Raw genomic sequence first — 6,778 nt, forward strand, 5'->3', positions numbered from 1 at the left:
AGCTACATCTTAGTGTCTGCATTACATCTGTCCAGGTCCTTCTGGCTTGCAAAGTCTCCATTGAGAAATCGGGTGTTATTCTGATGGGTTTGCCTTATTATTCCTAATGAGCTCTCTCTTTATCATTGTATCTCTTTTTGCCCTAAGGAAGCAATAAGTCTCCAAAATATTTTGGAGTTTTACAAATTTTTGTATGATGATAAAATGTAAGGTTATATTTGCTACTGCATACTATATATGTGATATAACTCTGGTTTAGAATATATTACCTATGATGATAAAATTTTAAGATAATAAAGTATTTTCAGACTAACAAAAGCTGATTTAACGTGTATGTTCATTTACATCTTTGCTAACTGTTCAAAAGAAGCTGCTAAAAAATTTAGATAAGTAACCACATATGTTTGAGAAATAAGGTATATTTGATAAATAAGATTTATAAATCCCAAAGGTCTACTCAGCTTTCCAATCTAGCTCCTTTGTCTTGGCTCATCTTGTTAACTTTTAACTATTTAGATAAACTAAGTCATTAAAAAGTATGATATTCTATCATAACACACTATAAAAGATCAGTACGTTCTCAGTCTATCCATCGAATAAAGTTTACTGCATTTATGTATTGTTTTGATGATAAGGATCTTAAACACAAAATATTAAGCCTCAAGCTTAACAAGGATAAAGCCATAAAAATCCTCATCATACAAAAGCTACTAACTTATTATAAACTGTCAAAAACAATTAAGACATGCAAGTTAATAGTTACCTTGTAAATGATGAAACTCTTTAATGTGTTCAGAACTATACTTGTAGCCATGCTTAGTATTCATGTAATTAAATATAGGAATAATATTTATCTAGCCTCCTGTATATGTTTTCAAAGCTAAGCTTCAAACAAGTAACTAGAAACAAGCAATGTTTGTTTAGTTTAGATATACTTAATAGATAATGGCCCTAAAATTTTCAGAGATCTGCTGAATATGACATTTAAAATGTTAGATGGAAAAAGCTTACTATGACAGAGACCCTCAGCTCCTACATATAACCATAAGGTATCCAAATAAGATAATGGGGCACAGAAGAACTCCACCAGGAGCTATCATTAAATGTTTCAAAGCTTGCCACTGGGTGAAAACTGCCCTTCTCCCTAGCCAGCAGGACCCTGTCCAAACTGTGGACAAGTAGGGCACTGCATGGCTCTGATTTTCCTAGAAAAGGTAGGCTGATCATCCAATGTCTTGCTCCACTAGAAAGTGTATTGGATTCTCTGGCAGTTGAAGACTGACACTGCCCTAGGACATCTGCTCACAGCAAAATCAAGATTACCACAGAGGAACCAAGGATGGTGATTGTCGAGGTAGCTGGTGAGTCTCTGTCATTTTTAATACATTCAGATAATACACAGTGTAGCTGGAGAGCTTCTCTCCAGGTCCACCAAGCCCCTGCAGTCTCGAAGTAAAATAAACTGTCCCACTTATAAAATAAACACACAGATGCTTATATTATTTAAACTATTTGGCCTAATGGCTCAGGCTTCTAGCAGCTGTTCTTATATCTTAAATTAATCCATTTCTATTAATCTATAAGTTGCCACGTGGCTTGTGGCTTACCAGTATCTTAACATGTTGCTTCTCATGATGGCGACTGGCACTGTCTCTCTGCCTCAGCCTTCCACTTGCCAGCATTCTCCTCTCTGTTTGTCCCACCTACACTTCCTGCCTGGCTACTGGCCAATCAGTGTTTTATTTATTAGCCAATCAGAGCAACACATTTAACATAAAGAACATTCCACAGCAAGATAGTCTGCGATTCCTGCTTAAACTGGTGAAATTTATCTTTTTCAGATTTCTGATGACATTGGTGACTGGGCTAGTGATAGCTTCATCAGTTTAACAACTGCAACCAAGGCAGTTCTCAGTTTTCAGTTCTGGTACAATTTTGCAAAAATTGGTTCTCAGGCCTCACTTTCTTAGAGCTACTATTAGTTCTAGACACAGTTTACCTTGCTACCAGATGCTAAAAAGAGATAAACTCATGTCTTAATTAGGATTTCTATTGCTGTGAAGAGACACTATGTCTACAGAAACTCTTATAAGGAAAACATTTAATTTGGGGGAGAGGACTCGCTTACAGTATTAGAAGTTCAGTCCATTATCATCATGATGGGGAGCATGGTGGTGTGCAGGCAGACATGATGTCTGAGAAGTAGCTGAGTGTCTTACTTCTTTGCAGAAAACAGGAAGTTGTCTAGACACTAGGCAGTACCCTGAGCATAGGAAACCTCAAAGTCCACACCCACAGTGACACACTTCCTCCAACAAAGCCTTGTTTACTTCAGTAAAGCCATACCTCTGAGGTGATATATCGTGCACCCTAATAAACTTATCTGGGGTCAGAGAAGAGAACAGCCACTAGACAGACATAAAGGCCAGAAAATGGTGGCACTCACACCTTTAATCCTAGCACTCCAGAGGCAGAGATCCATCCAGATCTCTGTGAGTTCAGAGCCACACTGGAAACAGCCAGGCATGGTGACACGTGCCTTGAATCCCAGGAAGTGATTGCAGGAAGCAGAAAGGTATATAAGGTATGAAGACCAGGAACTAAAAGGCTGGTTAAGCTTTGAGGCTTTTGAGCAGCACGTCAGCTGAGATCCATTTGGATGAGTACACAGAGGCTTCCAGTTTGAGGAAACAAGATCAGCTGAGGAATTGGAGAGGAGAGGTTAGCTGTGGCTGGTTCTATTTCTCTGATCTTTCAGCATTCACCTCAATACCTGGCTCCAGGTTTGTTTGTATTAATAAGACCTTTTTAAGATTTGTCCTACACACCTCCTAATAGTGCCACTCCCTATGAGATTCTGGAGGCCAATTACATCCAAACTACCACAACGCACAACACATATTTCAATGTAACTGTTTACTATTCCTTTATTTAAAGAAACTTGCTTTGTAATGATTGCTCTCTGTCACCAACCACCTGTGTCTCATGATAAATGATTGGATAGAAAAAAGTATAATGTTTATGTAAGGTCTGAAGATATGAAAGCTTAAGTAAGTTATAAGGGTCTAAAAAGGTATTTTAAAATACAGCAATCAGGTGACTCAATAGACTTTTGGTAGATTTACACATAGAAAAATTATTTGAGCAATACACATCAGTCCTTTATAGCTGGAGACACTTGGATAATGCTGTAAGTTTTAATTTTTAAGATCCTACAAAGATTCATGTATTAAATTTTGGTCCTTGTTGTGACATTATTTGGAAAGAGTAAAAAACCTAAAAAGGTGATTTTTCCCCCTTATGTATTTGTAATATGTCTTTGAAGAGATGTGTAGAATGTTAGTCCAATCCACTTTGTTTCTTTTGGTTTCTGGTCACTATGTACTCACTAGTATTGGCATTTTTTTTTTTTTTTTGGTTTTTCGAGACAGGGTTTCTCTGTGTAGCTTTGCGCCTTTCCTGGGACTCACTTGGTAGTCCAGGCTGGCCTCGAACTCACAGAGATCCGCCTGGCTCTGCTTCCCGAGTGCTGGGATTAAAGGCGTGCACCACCACCACCCAGCAGTATTGGCATTTAAATGCCCAGCAGAGTTGTAAAGCAAAAAGCCTGCACTATTTGGACAAGGACATCAAAATCTGTACCAAAATAAATAGCCTTTTCTTGCTTATCTCAATTATTCTGTAGTAGATATCTAAACTTTGAAAATACAAATAGTTAATCATATTTAATGATAATTTCAAACATTGGCACTTAACTGAAAATAGCATGAATGCCTATCGAATGGAGAGTGGATAAGTAAATATAGGTTTATAAGTAGAGTGTGTTCTTGCATTGCTACTACATGAACTTTGAGCCTCAGTGTACATATATATGCATATATATTAATGTATCAGTGTAAATATATATATATGTATATATATATATATATATATATATGTGTGTGTGTGTGTGTGTGTGTGTGTGTGTGTGTGTGTGTATTAATTCTCAACAGTTCTAGAGGCACAGAAATCCAACATTAATGTGTAAGCATCTTGGTAAGTACCCTTTCTTTGCTAGAAAGATAGTACTTTGAAAGCTGTATACTGTGTAGGCTAGAGAAGTTCTTCCTTATATGAAAAAATAGTATAAGAAGTTGAATCTAATATTCAGAGTGCTTTTAATTGTAGTCATAATGTATTCATGAAATCTCTACACTTGTAACATAAACAAAAAACTCACAATCACCAACTACTCACTTCTCAATACTGACTGATCTGGTATTAAGTTTAGTTATAAGTTTCAACAGAGTCAAATCATTGAAATCATAGGAAAATTGTATATACAATGAATTCCAAATCAACAAGCCATACTAAACAACATGGATATATTGTAAGAACATAATGTAATGTTGAATCCTAGTGTATCACACTTCCTGTTTCATATACAAAAAGTCTCCATGCATCTGAATATTTCAATGAGAACAAGCTATACTCAACAACATGGATATATTGTAAGAACATAATGTAATGTTGAATCCTAGTGTTTCATAATTCCTATTTCATAGACTAAAAGTCTCCATGCATCTGAATATATCAATGAGAATAAGATGTATTAACATCAAACAATTTGGGGATGGATATTGGACAAGAATTTTGGTGAAAATTGACAAAATATTGTGTTCCTACCTTGATTAATTTTGACAATGGGTCCTACCTGAATTTGTACAAGAAACATTTTAATTTTTAAATAAAATTTTTAAATAAAATTAAAATGTTATTGCATAGGGACACCAATCACAAATATCAGTTTCATAATACTCATATGTTCTTAAAAGCATACTCAAACTTTAACAAATTATTTGGACTAGTAGTTGAAGTATGCTTATTTCTGTGATACCAGTTAACATTTTTACTTAAAAATATATGTCATCCATTCACCTAACTATTGGTATCTCTGTGTATTTATATATCTGACTATTTTCTGTAGTAGACATACTGCCCATTTTCTATTTTATTTTTATTTGTATAATTGAATATAATATACATTTTCTTGTACCAGCAGACCTTGATGTATGTATTCCTCAAGGCAACAACTATGGCAGAAAATGGGGATAGCAATGCAAAAGGATAAATTTTAGTTACACATGGAACATGAAATAATGCTGTTAATGGCTACAGAAAGTGGACCCTTTTACCTGTTTTACTATTTCTGTTCCAAACAAGGTCATAGTAACAAGTGCACCAAGATAGCAACTTGAGAATTTGTTTTTTGAAATTTTTTAAAGATTTATTTATGTATATATTTAATGAAGATGGGTGCTTTGTTTGTATGTACATCTGTGCACAAGAAGAGAACACTGGATCCAATAATGGATGATTATATATCAGAATATGTGTGTTAGGAATTGAACTTAGGACTTCTAGAAGAACAGCTGGTGCTATTAATCACTGAGCCAACTTTCCAACACCCTGAGAATTTTTAAATTTGTGTTATATCTATAAAAATCTTTAGTTCTACTTTGCCTCTCAATTACTAAATCTTAAAACATTGTTTCTTGGAATTCTGGTTCCTATTTTTTTAGATTTTTAAATTATTTTTTTTTAACTTTTAATGCAATGTATTTTGATCATATTCTTTCCCCTCTCAAGTCCTTTCTGTTCTTCCCCACCTCCTGACCCTCCCAAGTTCCCTTTTTTTCTCTCTTTCAAAACAACAAAAACCCATCAAAACAAAACTCCCCAAAGCAACAAACAAACAAAAACAACACCTGTCTTAAGGTTACTATTGCTGTGATGAAACACCATGACCAAAACAACTTGGGAGAAGATAGCTTATTGGCAGTACATTTCATCACTGAAGGAAGTCTGGGCAGAAACACAGAGCAGCAACCTGATGATGCAGAGTCCATGAGGAATAGCTACCTGGCTTGCTATCTGTGGCACCATGGCTTTCTCAGCTTGATTTCTTATAGAATCCAAGACCACCAGCTCAGAGATTGCCCTACTCCCAATGGAACTGGACCTCCCGCATCAGTCCTACAGGCTTGCCTTACACCTCAATCTTATGGAGGCATTTTCTTAATTGAGGTTCTCTCCACTCAGATGATCTTATCTTGTATCAGGTTGACATTAAACTATGCAGCACACTGCCAAATTACAACAAGAACAACAAAACAAGCACACAAAAAAGGATGGAGTCCACTTTATACTGGTCAACTACTACTGAGCATGAGGCCTTCCTTGGACTATAGTTGATATACCCAGTGTTGTTCCATTGGAAAAGAAAAACTGATTTTCTATCTTCTATCAGGTATCAATTTTAAATAACTTCTTGGTTGGGATTAAACTGTATTCCTCATTTCCCTTCTCTTTGCTGGCATTTTGTTTGGCCTGAAGTTGTATATGTATTATGAATATTATCACTGTTTCTCTGATTTAATGTGTGGCTCAGCCTTGTTTCTGAAAGATACTGTTTCCTTGGAGTTATCCACCAGCTTTTGTTCTTAAAATATTTCTGTCCCTTCTTCCATGTAGATCCCTGAGCTTTGAGAGGAGGGGTTTGATAAAGACATCCTATTTTGGGAAGAATATTCCAAGGTCTCTCATTCTATGCACATTGTTCATGTGTGGACAACTGTGTTAATTACCATGTAATGGAGGAAGAAGCTACTCTGATGGGGATTGAGTTGTGCAATGATCTATAAGCAGAGCAATATGTCATTATAAGTGGTTTTATTTCTATATTTATTTAGCAGAATAATTGTAGCAGGTTTCCCCCCCTTGTTTTCATTATTTTATG

The sequence above is a fragment of the Peromyscus maniculatus genome, chromosome X (genome assembly GCF_049852395.1).
Source record: "Peromyscus maniculatus bairdii isolate BWxNUB_F1_BW_parent chromosome X, HU_Pman_BW_mat_3.1, whole genome shotgun sequence".
Lineage (NCBI taxonomy): Eukaryota > Metazoa > Chordata > Mammalia > Rodentia > Cricetidae > Peromyscus > Peromyscus maniculatus.